This window comes from Varroa jacobsoni, unplaced genomic scaffold (assembly GCF_002532875.2).
Source record: "Varroa jacobsoni isolate VJ856 unplaced genomic scaffold, vjacob_1.0 scaffold_404, whole genome shotgun sequence".
Taxonomy (NCBI): domain Eukaryota; kingdom Metazoa; phylum Arthropoda; class Arachnida; order Mesostigmata; family Varroidae; genus Varroa; species Varroa jacobsoni.
The window spans coordinates 22,038-37,115 of NW_019213306.1; the positions used below are offsets into that span (position 1 = coordinate 22,038).

General features: G+C 44.9%; 1 protein-coding gene and 1 long non-coding RNA gene across 6 annotated transcripts in view; one reads left to right on the top strand and one right to left on the bottom strand.

Moving 5' to 3' along the window:
* Positions 1 to 15,078, bottom strand: part of LOC111260127 (ftz transcription factor 1) — an 89,241-nt gene that overhangs the window by 22,031 nt on the left and 52,132 nt on the right. The window lies entirely within an intron of this gene.
* On the top strand, positions 2,443 to 8,753 carry LOC111260128 (uncharacterized). Its single transcript, XR_002680113.2, has 2 exons — positions 2,443 to 7,442; positions 8,089 to 8,753. It is a non-coding gene; the product is annotated as an uncharacterized LOC111260128 (long non-coding RNA).

A 15,078-nucleotide genomic window follows, 5' to 3' on the forward strand; every position in this document is an offset into this window, starting at 1 on the left:
AAATAGCACAACGGTGGCTGGATGGGTCCAGGATAAGCAAAACGCCGTGTTTCCGGATGCCCTACAACTGCAGTCTAGCCTTCCGTTTACCCTGGCTCTAACAGCCGAAGGCCGCCAAAGCCCGAAGGATGCCGTAAGGGAGAACTCACCAGCTAACTTTACCAGCACAATCGCACCCAACTAATGGAACAGCCTAGCCTACATTCAATCAATGTATTTAGGTTAGCTCCTGACAGCAGCAGCCGTGGGCATTCCTCACACTGTGGCCATGCACTGAGTCCTCAGCCAGCGGCATAATATTATACCCTATGGCTGGCTTACTTGTCAATATTTGTTTAGCTGGCTGCTACAGCGGCGTTACAGATGATTATCGTTGCAAACCAGCGGCAGTAGCAGCGCCATTGCAGTAAAGCTAATCTGTTGTTGATTCTGCTGCTCCCGCTATGATTACTTCTACTAGTACTAGGTTGCCCTTTACTACTGCTCCGGTTACCGTCACTGACCCGGAGCTGATGGCGTGCAAGTAAATGCCCCTGTGGAGCGGAACTGTTTACAGCCGACACACGGGCACAAGTCTCGTATGCCACACGCCATCTTAGGGCGCACTATGGTATACACCGACCATTTTTAATCGTCTGGCTACACATGTATCGGGTATACCTTCTTGTCCCTTTTAAATAGAGGACCGATGGAGTCTCAATGGCTTTTGCATCCGCTCTGCTGGAATAATGTACGCTGGAGATCGTCGCTGTTGCTACGGTCGCCCGCAGCAAAGCTCGTCGCAATGTTCCGGTGACCTAACTATCATAGATGACAGTTAGTAATAGCACGTAGCAACTCGCAGGGCTTACGACTTGAATCATTTGCCGTCTGCTGGTGACGACCACAGTCACAGTGATGGTTGAGGCAGCACTGGAAGTAAAGAGAACCTAGTGACGTCTAGAAGTAACGTACAAACAATTATTTAGCAATGGCGACAACCGTTCACTCCGAATCACCGATCATTTGTCCACTTTTACCACCGCTTCTGAAAGCAATTCCGCTACGTCTACTGACGAAGTAAACATTGGTCAGCAATCATTATACGTACGTATACCTATAGGGTACGTCATTAAAATCCGAACAAAGTTTAGCGGGCATTTTGTTATAGAAGGGAATTTACTATTATTGATATTGGCAGAAAGCCGTCTCGTTGTGAAGTAAAACAGCAAAACTCCTCATGAGGGATAGGAGCGCGTCGTTTTTGCAGTTTGAGCAAAGATTAGTTGTTATCGAATATTTCCGCGCCTGATGAACTCCCACCCAAGTATGAAAGCGCTGCCCTTTACCCGAATGCCAGTTTTTTTGCGGTTTCTGAAACATCAGAGAGAAATTGCCACACGGCAGGTCAGAAGATCTTTGATAGGGTTTAGATTTCGCTCAAAGATTCATCACAGTGGCCTAAAGAGCTATTTTTCGAGATGCCTTACACAGAAATTGACGGAAAGAATAATATCAGTTGCCAACTGGGTCGTCTAGATCAGCTTGAAATGCTAATATTTGGAAGACGTTCTATGCCTTCTGGACTTTTCAGCCGTTTTAAGCCCTTGCATTTTGGGGGATTTTTGACCTACTAGCAAACCAAAATTCAATTCCACCGGACGCTTTTGCGAGCAGAGCATTTGAGCGTTACATTAGGGAGTTTACGCCTCGCAATATCGCTTGCCGAATGGTTACAACAATATTAAAACGAGTGGTTCAGGTCCTGACTTGAAGATGTTATCACGGTACCCTAAGTCCAGTCTCGACGTATAGATATTTACCCGTAAGCGTGAGAACCCCCCCCCCCCCCATGCCTGACTAAACGTCCCTTAGATGCTTTCTCTTGAAGCCCCTTTTTTTGTACCTATATCCGATGGCGTTACTAGTATGATAACTGTTCCATAACAGCTGTGACATCTGTGTCGCAAGGTATCGACCGCGCCTGAGCTTCACACAGTCTTAATCCCACATTTCTGGGCCGACTCTTGCCTTGCCTTGTACCATTAGCACACTTTCACCGAGCGGATTTCAAAGCGGTCTGAGCTATCGAGTATTAACGACGATGAAGCAACCGCGTGTAGCTGATCAATGGCTGCGCTTACAGCCTAATGTCGAAGTTGCCGATACAACTTTCAACAGTTCCCATGCCGGCGTAATGTACCCGCACGTTTGAGCTGAGCGTTGCGTCGAGAAAGAAATTACAACAAAACAAAGTGAAATGTCGACCTTCATTAACAAACAGCACCAGAACCGCTGAGAAAGCTGCCGGCGTTGGCTGACCACGTGACCGGCAATCAATTGGCTGCTATAGCTCGAGGTAGGTCCTGTTGAATATTATCAGCCAGTTGTATCCCGTTGTGTATTATAATATACTATAAGATAGTATCATTATGGTACACGCTCGTACCACGGCGGCTGTGGCAATGGCGGGAGTCTCTCCATCGTTGCTTACGCCCGGTCTGCCGTCGTCTGCTGTTTTCGAACTCGTTCGTTTGGGTCGCAGCGACAGCCGCTACCATCGTTGCTGCCGTACGGTGCGTTGCGTCGTGCCGCGCGTTTCGAGCGACCCCGACTGAGAGAACATCGACCCCTTCCGTCCAACATGTACCATCTCTTCTGCCTAATGCGCTAAACGTTGGTGTCTCTCGCAACAATGGCAGGTGCTCTCCTACTGGCAACGCACTGTCTAGGGCTAAATCACCTCAGTCAGCGACGACGCCCTGACTTCCGCGTGCAACAGCATCATCAGGGAGGGCTTTGCCCTTCTATCATTCTTGTTCCCTCGTACATACAGTAGCCCCTATATTTCATCCCGACAATTGATGTATAAGAATGCCTTAAAACCGATACAACGATAGAGTATAGACAAGAGGATTTGGTGGTGGTGGTGGTGGTGGTGATGGTGATGGTGGTGGTGGTGGTGGTGGTGGTGGTGGTGGTGGCTTCTGCTAGCCTTTATGTAACACGTGTGTATCTGGCTGATGCACCGAACTCGATGGACGCGCCTTTACAGTTTCTGGCGTCCAAAAGGCGTTTCTCTTTACATGTGCGCCTTGGGGATACTATGTTCGGTGCTGTGGACAATTTGAGGACGCGAGAAATATGTATGTCACATATTCTGCCTCGGTATTTAAGAAGAATGAGTTGACTTTTAGATATATTAAGGCAATATACTTATTAAGTCGTTGTCGCTATCGGGACAAATGGCTCGTGGAATCTAAAAACTACGTTAGGCAGGACTAGACTACTAGGAACAGGAGCAACTATTATGTAATGGTTGTCGATGTAATCGGCAGCAGATCGCGGATTTAATCGCACTACTACGGTAGGCGCAGCCGCAATAGCTGCGGTACCATCGCATGGCGCGATGTATTATTATTATTACTATTCCCGCGATCAATCGGCCGGCCGGCCGTCAGATGGATAAGGAAGGTAGTGACGGTCTGAGACGGATTGTGGCGAAATACACCGATCGACGTCGAAAGTGCATTGGTTTTTCCGTCTGTTCAGCGAACCACTGCCGCGGCTGTCTGCACACGTACGCACACACAGAGATAGGCGCGACCGACGGGTCGACCAAGCGCATATGACTTGCACCGAACTGCTGGGGCTTTTGTTATTTGTGTTAGCGCTGCTATCGGTACTAAGCCACTACGCAGTCTTTTCCGTCTACATGTTGATACTCTTCGTTTCTCATTCTTCTGCTGTTGCCGTTTGTAACTCCTCCCTCTTGCTGGATTGTTGGTCACAGTAATGGAGAAAGAGCGCCCGGCGCGCGTTTGGCTGTTGTCCAGCTGGTGGCAGGGGCGTCCTCTTGCTAGAAAAAGGATCGCTGCACTAGAACAGAAAGGGCGGCCAGCAAACGACCAGTTCATCACCGCGATCGTCAGCGGTGGCTCGACAACATTCAACGATTGGAAAGATCATTGGACAAGTCGCCGTGACACGACCGACCGACCGACCGACCAACCAAGGCTTAAGCGGTCCCAATCGCCATCGTCAACAACATTGAAAACTCCATCACGACCAGCATTAATGCTACGGCTACGCTATTACTACAGCCACTATCACTCGATGGTACACAGCAGTGATAAGCTGCAACCAGCGACGGCTCGATGATGACGAGCAGGCTCATGCTGCTGATAATGGCGCGACAGGGCAACAACAAGCGTCTGCCTCCATACCTCTGTAACAACAGCGGCGGCGGCGGCGGCGAGGACGACAACACTCTGGCTGATTTTGATTTAATCAGAGGTGACCAGGACGAAAATGGACGAATCCAGAGCTGACAATCTCAGAATTTCTCGTATCGACTAGTTGTTTTTCGTTTGCTCACTTGGCTAGCAGGGATGCGTGCGTGAATGCTCGAGCCTGTTATTGTTGTCGCTAGCTCTTGTCGGAGACAACCGTTGACTGAGCGGTAATGGCGGTAGAGCGAGTGATGGTGTTAATGACGCTGATGTCAAGATGGCCAAGTAAGCCAGCCGGCCGGTTTGCCCCTACTGGCCGTCAACTGCAGCAGGACCGGTAGTGCTGACCAATGAAGGCGATCTACAAGCTCAGTAGCAAGCACGGCCAGTCACTCTTTGTCCGCAGACCCACGGGTATATTGCTTCGTTACGATGTGATGCCACTGTTTCTGCTGCCCGTGCTAAACAGCGGTGGCCGCGTCAGCAGTGACGTCGGTAGTAGTCGCTGCAGTAAGGGCGGCCCTGGAGCCCTGACCCAGTTCTGCAAGCCCTTGCATAAGATTTCGTAAGCACTGCTACGGCAGTAGTGGCAGCAACGGGAACAGCTCACGGTATGTGGCCGTCAACGGCCATCACTGCAACTGCAATCAGCCGCCCAGTATCAGCAGCGGTGCCCAGCGGCACTGACGCGAAGGTAAAACCGACATCATCGACACCATCCACTTGAACGGCTTTTGGTGCGTGTGTGCGTGCGTGCGTGTGCGCGCGCGCGCGGGCGCGGGCGCGCGCGCGCCTTTTACGACCACCCGAACGGACAACGACTGCGGCTTGAACCAACGACGGATTAACATCGTAAGAGCATCAGCAGCGATGGTGGGACGAATTACGAACGCTATCCCGTTATTGTTTGGTCAATTTGTCTCTGCCTATAGTTCACTTGAAGATGGGAGTATACATTGTGTCGTTCAGCGCTACGCAACGAAGCTTCAAGGCTAGCTATGCCAACCACTTAGGGAAGTCTGCAAGAGCCGATGCGTGACATATGATTGAACACCGGGTTATTTTATTTTCGTTCTCGAGAAGGTTGCTTGAAGTCGCAGTGTACTCGAGTGACAAGATGTCACTAATCGCATCGTAATGGACTCGTTAAGACGACGTTATTACAACGATAACCGAAGTACCGTCGCTGCAGGACACGCGACCGTCTGTTCTCCATGTCGATCGTGCTACTCACCGCGGTAGTGGCTATAGTACATACTTACAGCGGCAACGCCATTTTACTCTGACGCGAGACGAACGCCGCGATGACGTCACGAGATGTAGTCACTGGCAGATAGACCGTACTGCGGCGCGGTGTTGACTGAATATCTCAACCGCCGTTGTCGTTATCGCAGTTGACGCCGGGACCCGTTGTGGTAGCATTGCAGCGACATTAGAAGCTTGAGTAGTATAGCGGCGGTGGTGACTGGAACCAGCTTGTGAGCCCAGCAACGAACATCACACTCACGACGGCCCCGTTGGCTGCCATCTGTCCTATACACACGGCCGCGGCAGCTCCGGCCGACAGCCACTGCTGACCAGTGGAAGCCCCCTGCTATTTATTCTTTGTAATATAGTGAATACATAGAAATACAGCAGGCCGTTTCAAACTTCGTCCGCAGCGAAAGGCAAACAGCGGACAACGACTAATGGCGCTTAGGCAACTTTTAGATATAATACAATAACAAATAAGCAAACTTATCTTGTGAGTAGGGCTCTTCCACGTCACTGGACACGTCGGGAGTCGGTATTAACTGTTCAGCTAGATAAATTTCAACACCGTTGCAAAAATCGGAGTATGCTGATAGCTAAGAACTCGATTTGGAATCTAAAACCAAAATTTTATATTGCTTATTAGTACTATTAATATCTATAATAATGTAAAATCACCAGTAACAATAGTGCGTTCGTGTAAAAAATCTTTCCTTTGTTTGCATCTCTGATGTTGGTTTGGCTGCCGCTGTATACGGCCAGCGGTGAATGTGGGTCACCACAAACCCCACTTGCCACGCACAATGGCCAATGAAATGACGGTCGAATTTAATTACTCAGATGTGCATATGGAGTACCTCAAGCATTGTACATTGCGGTCAATTAAGACACCAGGGCCATAGAGATGCAAGTTATACAAAATATATACCCGCTTGTAATAAAAATCTTCGACAGATTAATAGAGCAGCCCGAAACAGCCAACGCCATCGGGTCTTTATCACGCCTTTTACGGCACTACTCATCAATACCTTTTAGCTGTCACCTGTTCCGTCGCTGTATACAAGTAACAAGATTTGACCGGGTGGCACGATTATTAATATTGCAATAGATAAACGGAACTGATAGATAGACGTAAAAAACGCTCTTCGAGGAATAGGTATGACACCTAAAAGGCTAGCTTCGTCTTTCTACTGGTCAGCTAATTATAACGAACAAAAAATTTATATACAGTTTATGAAATAGCACATTTCTTCAAGTCAAGTCTTCCTTTTTCTTATGTGTTGTCCTGAGTTTTTTCTACAAGTGTTTTATGATTCGTATCATTGCATGGCTAAGGAAAAACGGAGGGCTTTACATACGCACGTTTATATATAAAAGGGTAGGAAACCGCATTTTTCTCCGTAAGGTAATTCACAAATAATAACAACGTCGCATCTAAGAAGCTGATGCTCATCATAATTAAAGTATGAAAATTGTTTGCGTGGTGCACGGTTCGATTTTGCCTCCGCCGGCTGCCTTACCCATCGACACAGTAATCGTGTGCTGCCATTTCGGCATTTTTCGTACTTTACCTATGGTACCAACGCCGCTACGCTATTTCTTAAAGAACCGGTCTTTCTCAGCACAAAACAAACAACGTCTGTACCCAGATTCGAACACAGACCACGTGATACGCTCAAGTTTATTGAAGAACTATTTTAGCCAGTGTGCTATCATGTCGTCAGGTGTATGTGCATGCACCAAACGTAACGACCGCATAGCTGCACGTCGGCAGCTATTATATGGAGATGGTTGCCTGCATGCCTGCCTGCCTGCCTGCCTGCACGCTGTCTATCTTTCTGTCTGTGCGACCGGCTGGTACAGACTGTAGAGGTGAACTCGGTGTACCGCTGTTGCTACCGCTGATGATCATGGTGCGAGAATGAACGAACACGGCTATTTTCGCAGGAAAAGTGTTCTCTATAGAACCAGCATCTCGTTGTACGTAGGCATTTTATTACGCATCTTAACTTAGAAATAGCTTTTCCTCCGTAATCCATTGACCGGTTTGATTGCGTCTTTCATCTATACCATACATTGCTGATCATAGAAATGACGGCAGCAGGAGAGCAGCAGTAGAATCCTGTTTATTCGGCCGTTGCTACCGAAGCCTCTATTATAGAGAGAACTCACAACGATCGGATGAAGGGAAAAAAGTGGGAAGCTAGTGAACTATGTAGCGTCATTCGTTTTATTATTGAACTTAGACGGGAAGGTTTGAATATGTTTCAAAGAGGCGTATTAGCTGCGAAGGCTCCTCCTTCAGCTAACATCACACCTCATATTGCTAGCAAACTTCAGCATCCTCGTGATGATGCAGTTATCGCGTATTTGCCCACTAATCTTGGCTACACATGATCGTGCGGGTTCGGAATTGAGTGTAGATGATTTCTATTTGCTGGAAGCCAGTCGTCGCAAGAATAAGTAAACCATAGACAATTACATAGCGGATGTTACCAACGAACTCGCTCAATTATCTACTATATATCTATATATATTACTAGTTCCTGGGACTCCTTTGAGACTGAACCTTCTAGCTAATAACTCAATTCTACTTGGTGTTTTTCGTTTACGTTTCTTTTTCCAGCTCGATCGAACTCCTTCAGATCAGCTACAAATGCCACAGATAGTCGGCCGAATCGAAAGGAAATGCGCCCAAAATTTTTTATTGATCGCATGCTTACGGATTGAAATCCTTTCATAGGTGACTCATATAGTCCAACAGTCGTTGGACGCCGTCATTAAAACAATTTACATGCGGAAATCACAGTAGACTTAATCGTCTAGGAATAATTTTCCTTCTGCCTAGCTAATTATAACGTCAACTCTCCGCCGTGATTGTCTGGTACGCTCAACGTTAGTTTATTAGCGGTACCGTGGCAGTGTTTTGATGGTGATCTTAATAAACCTGACTTGTTGTTATTGAAAACAGGATAGGCCTGACTGCGAGCACTTGAAGGCGAGTTTAGGACGAAATGAATACGTTCGTTCACAATGTCCTAAAAGTGTAACTGAAGTCAATCAGCCTTGGATGCTTGGCCATGGCCTAAACGTTATCTTCTTGAATAGCCGACATCAAAACGAGACGAGAACAATTGACTTTTACCGTCAACTATCGTCTCATCACGTTTCGTACCACACAGATCAGACTAGTACGAGGTCTATTTGTGCCAAATATGGCAGACTTAGTATTTATGTTTAAACCGATACTTTTACAAACGCTGTAACAATAAAATATATCTCGTTCGCATACACTTGTTCTTGTCCAATAGTAGCGTCATATTAATTTTGCTAATCAGCATAATCTCTTCGACAGAAGCTTCGAAGAGCCCCTTCGTCCGCTCCGTACCTCTGCAACAAGGAAAACTCAGATAATTAGGTATCTTACGTTTTTAGAGAAAGCTAATGGCTGCAACTCATAATAACATTTGACCCTCAAAAATAGGGTAACTGGTTGATTGAACTCTTTCTTAGAGCTTAATTTGGCAAACAAAATTCACTCCGTTCGTTTATAGCCAGGCGAGTATCGGACCAGAGCGGTACGCATAGTACAAAATGCTTGTCAAAGGCTGGCAAAAAGTTACGTGGAAAAAAGCTCTTCTATATTCTTTCTATTATGTAACTTTTCCTTGCGTTTCCAATGTATTTTCCCCATAAATGGGAGCCATAAATACGTCTTAGCTCAATATATTCATCGTTCATCATCCGTAGTTTATCGGAGTGATTCGTCTGAGTCTTCTAACTCGAATTGCTGCTACCACAAACAGCTCGACGTGAATGCAGTGATCGGCGTGAATATAGACGTGAATGCAGGTATCTATGGATCTATGTAATCTCACTTTAGTATAGCAAATGTGGGCACTATTCAGTCAGCGAAACCACAGTCCAATAACATATTCCAACTGTATATTAAATAGAAGGGCATGTTCGCCTTCGCTGTATAATAACAAATGATTTGCCAATATTGACAGTAGTGACGCCCAATGTTGACTCGGTAAGCCTCTGGATAGGTAGGCAGACAAATAACGTACCCGAGTCGGGGGCCGCTGCAGGCATCAGGACACACTGTGCATAACGTACATTCGTTAAATAGCTATTATTTAGATTGGGCCGTTAAGAAGAAAATGATCGTTATTTTTTTACTGCTTTTTTCTAATCATTCGTTTGTGATGGTTAGCAGCGTTATAGATCGTTGGAAAGTTCTTTCACTGCCAAAGGTTTGCTATTATCAGGCGCTAATGCTGTCATAGTTTTCGACCTTCAGATCACAATGTTTGGCACGAAATTCAGGCTTTGAAGAAAAACATCGACATTTGGCCGATATATACATATATATCAAAAAAACTGCTGAAACAACTCAGAATTTTTTCCGTACAATAAAAATCGATAGCTCAAAAAGTGAGGGTGAGAGCGAGAGGAGGGGGAGACAGAGGGGTTCTCTGTCAATACTAAAAAGGTTCACCTAATCTTCAGAAGTAATTGAATTGCGATGCTTGTCACATGCAGAAAATTTTATGGAGTAAGTTAAAAGCACTATCGTTAAAATAAATTCGCCAGAAATTTCGGAGTAGTAGTCTTAGTTATAATCTCCCATCGTACGCGCTAAAAGCAAGCTATCCTATATTAATTCGGTGGGGGAAAAATTCTCATCGAAAACATGCCTCTTGCCACACAACGCTACCTAGTCACATTTGGAGCGCGCAATAGGATTTGTGCTTAGGAAAGGTGCTCAACCCTGTACAAATGCACTCGTTCCATGACGAAATGAAAGTCTGGGTTATTATAGTGCGCAAGATTTTGCCCATATTTACAAGAGATGCGTCAAAGTTTTTGTGCATACTAATGTTTTGTGTATCGGTTTTCAAGTAGTGCCGTTTGCTTTGGAGCAAGCTTAAGGGGAACGATACACAAAATGCGTCTCATACCTCTATTAAAATTCTATTCGCTATTTATAATAGTATGAGCCAAAGCTTGAACTCCTCCGAGCTAATTATTGTTAAGTTATTTTCCTTCGTTGAAAATTTAAGAGTCGTATGTATTTGGTGTAATTCGAAAATTAACATGGTCGAATAGTAGCAAAACCGTCGTTAATATTTCACAGGGTTTCCATATGGGGAAAATGGGACTAGATAGGCTGCTTCCTTTTCTAAATAGATTAAAGACAATTAAGCCTTCAGGATTTTTCGATGCATGCGAACCAGAAATATAGTAGAATTTCCAGATAGGAACAGCCACGTATCCTTTTTGTATCTAAGTAACCTGTGTTAAATGATAACGAAATAGCCAAATGGCCAGTTTCATTGTTTCTTTACGCCACAGTTTGATAACGCGGGTCCCTTAAGGACCACACCGGATGGAGCAAATTCAGGCTCTGTGGACCACAACATTTCGAGCGAATATAAAATCGTGTGCGGACGATGCTAATTGTGGTGAGAAATTGAAAGAACTGGTAGCCTTTGAGTGCGACGCAGCTAAGTATACCTGTTAAAGCATTCATTGTATCTGACGTCGCTGCTGTTTTAAAGACGCCTTTGTTTGCGTAACCTATCATTCGAACAAGAAAAAAAAAAAGCAATACTGTCGATAGATGCACTACGATGCGGATGACCACGATCGTGCATTATAGGTAATCATTTAAATCACACTTACGGTGGCTATACAGGCTTTTATACGGCCAAATTGGCCCATATTGTTATTGTCCGTCCATAGTTTTCGAATAAGTTGCAATTCCTCTATCTACAAGTACTTAGGCCATTCAAAAGAAAAAAGCTTCCACACGGTGCAGCGGATCTTTAGTAAACAACTGGCAACATTTAACCTGCCTAACTTGACAACAAACTAATACAAAGCATAGATATTTCTAGCTAAAACCGTTTTTAAAATTGAAAAACGGTTTCCTTTTAGCTTTGTTGGATAACAGACCTCTTTGCATCGAATCCTTCGTGGCCCGTATAGCCCCGCCCCTGGCCCATATAATCCCTCCTTGTAGGGCTGTAATAGATGTTCTGAAGTGATTTTTTCTCTCTGAATGGACGTTAGTGAAGCCACATATTAAAAATTAGACCAGATGAAATTATGTGGTCAGGTTTGGCCATATATTAGAAGCGTCCTTAATGAACATAGTAATATGATTGCTTCCATTTCTACAGAGCCAGTTTCTTTCGATTCCAGCGTTAGGCAAATTTTGGCCCATGTGACACCACCCACTTCTACATATAAAGAGCGTGACTACATAAATTTACAATTTTTCTTATGCTTTTTTTTTTCCTGAGAATGTATTTCAACAAAAACAAGTACTTCAACGAATTTTTATAGACATGACGAATGTCTATAGAATGATGTATAATTTATGGTAGTTATGCTTACTCAATATAATCATCCTCTACCGCGATTACAGTGTTAATTTGAAACTTAGCTTACAAACCAGTTATTTGCAAAATGTTCTTTCTTTAGTTCGCAAGGAACTTTTTAATAATAGTCATGTGTCAAATGATATTAATTTATGAAGGTGTAACCCAAACACGTCGTGCACCAAACGTTTTGACGGAATCAAATTTTTGGCTGATAACAAAAGTGCAAGGGCTTTAAATGGACGAAAAGCTTAAATGGTATGAAAACATGCAAAAAGTCTTAAAGAGACGCTTCTATGGAGGATCCGACCATTCGTGGATGTTCTTCTTGTCTCTAAAGCGACTGTTAATCTCCATTTTGAAAATATCAATAATAGTTTTTTTAACTGTTCTGATGGGCTTTAAGATCCTTTCAAGCTAAACTCTGTTGAGAATCCTTCTATTCGCTTCACGAATTCTTTCTCGAGCTTTCCTAATTGGCGTTAACGTTAAACCGCCATTTTGGACAAAAAAAAACGTCTCTAACTTTGGTAGGGTTGGGTGGTTTGTATGTAAACAACCTGCGTGTCCATACGACAAGAACAGAGATTGTATACCGGCATTTACATCTGTACGACGCCGCAACAACAGCAGTCGCTTGGTACGTTACCACTGCAGATATGGACTGTCGTGCAGAGGGCAGCAGCAAGAGTATGTACCAGGTGTCGTTACGGCGATGGCAGAGACGGCTTCTTCGATGTTATGTAGCTGAGTTCAGAGCGTGCGGTTTTCAAGTCGTATACTATGGACACTGTCAGCAGGAGCGGCGGTCGCACTGCTTGCGGTGGCCAGTAAAAGTGACTAGGTAAACGACATGAGAAGCAGGCGGCCTGCCATACATTCAAAAACAGGAATGGATTTGGATGAATATTTACGTGAAGAGGTCCCTGGGCCTTACTTAGGCGCTTTTAGCATCTCAGAAAGTGGACGGCTGGGACTGGTGAGTGCGCCGGACCGATATCTGCCACTGTTGGAATGCCAAGCTCCAGCGCGAATCGCTGCTCCATTCTACTATACTTGGTCCAATGTACAACACCCACCCGACTACTGCCACAGCGGTCATTGTCTTGTCTGCCATGCTTATACGCCATCGTCTGACTCCCTGCTTTCTGCTCTGATACGCTTCATCGAGGGACACGCTCAATCAGACGACCAGCAGAGACAAAACAGAGTAGCTGCGACGACGGACAGAGAGAGAGAGAGAGAGAGAGAGAGAGAGAAAATATCGGTACACGGTTCGTTCCATTATGGTCGAAGTGCCTTTTCCCTGTATAGCCGCTACATTGACGAACTAAAAAGCAACTAAACTATCCAAGAGATCTTTGCCTCATAAACTATACTGCTTCAATTCTGTCACATTTTTTATAACTCTCCGTTATCGATTCAAGTAGCCGCGTAATTTCGCTTGTTTTTTTTTTTCAAATTTCATTGAGATCTTGGACTTACTACACACTTTACACGCTGTATATCGATGTGAGGATTTCTGCTGTTAACTAGCCAACGACAATAGAAAAAATCCTCATGCGTAAGATGGCGCTGGGCAAAAATTTACTCCAGTTAATGAAGGTCGTACGTAACAATTCGAAGATCCTATATCGACCGTTCAACGAAGCGCGACGTTAGCTGTCGGTTACAGAAACGATGTACGGATTACAATGTGGCAGTATTGTATTCGACAATTTAGAAAACATGGTAAAAATGAAAACAGCAGGTCGAAAAATTGTGTAATTGCGTGATAGCGGTCGATCATTGTGTGGTGATGGTTCCATCACCGTCGGAAAACCTGTCTTCCCAGCCAATTTGTAGAGTCAGCGTGGACCGGTGGTTATTGAAATTAGTTACAACCAGAAGTGGCACAATAGAGAAAATTCACTGCAACACGTATGTATAGCGACCGGGTGTTTTTTGCATCGATTACGCTGAATTGAAATGTCCCCTAATAATAAGCGCTCTATTGCGGCAGGCATCACGGGCAACGGTTGCGACTACTGAATAAATTCTACCTTGATCTCCTAAGTCAAAGTTATTATTTTGGCTGAACATGATGATAAACTACAAACTTAAATATTGTGTGCTCTGTGTCCTGGACGATAGTTCCTTAAAACTAAGTCACCTATATGATATATAGATAGCTGACACCAACTAACCAAAGGGTTAATATGAATACTTTCTCACGTGGCAACCTCAGTCTACGACTGACTATTTTGATAAAAACAACGATTTCATTTGAAATTCGTATCATAACTAGCTTCATCTTATTTTGAGGTCATACGACCTCCATTCGAATAGATAAATATATCATAATAATAATAATCATAGTAAATCATGTTTATCTTTGTGCCGTTACCGGTGCTCCCCCTGTTATTAATGCCGTTTACGCCCATTGACAAATTATGCATACATGCGAGACATTTATAGTACTCGAAGGCGTAGAACTGTCCAAGCTAGATAGGTTTGATAAAGAGAAGTCAATCTCCGTTGATGTTAGGTGAAGCTTATTGTTGTTCTTAGCGTCCAGATCTGTAGACGGTGTCTTTCGGCATCAGCGGCAGCAGACGATCGGCTGGTATAACGCGTATCGTCGTAGCGTCCAGCCGTGCGTTTGCTTGTTTGTTTGTCCGCTGAATTCCATTCACTTAGTTTGTTTGGCGATCGTCCAGACAGAACAGAGCTGGCCCGTCCGCTGAAACAAGAGGCGGCAGCTGCTGCGCGTATGCAATCGTTGCCGACCGGCCCGCCAAACAACCAATATTCCAGAGTAGCAGACAGAAAAGACAGACGCACTTTCTCACTCGTTCAGCCGCACAGGTGTATAAACACAGAGCGAATAAACACAGACACGGCGAACGACCACAGACGTCCACGCATACGTACGAAGACAATGCGGATACTCTGACGACATTAATAGTAATATATCGAATATCTAGCGCGGCCGCTACCACTGTTCAAGTAAACCAACAAGTGTCAATAGCGTTCCGCCGTGACGCGCCTCTCAGCTTGTAACTTTAAATAGCGACGCGTCGTTTTTACTTCGTTGTCACCATCTTCGTCAACCGACATATTATTCTTCGAGAACGATGCGCCGAAGGCAAGCCTGAAGGGGACCGCAAGGAATCGAAACCAGCGTGACAGAATACAAAAGGGTACAGCAGCGTAAAATAAGCAGACAAAAAGCAAAGGAGCCATAG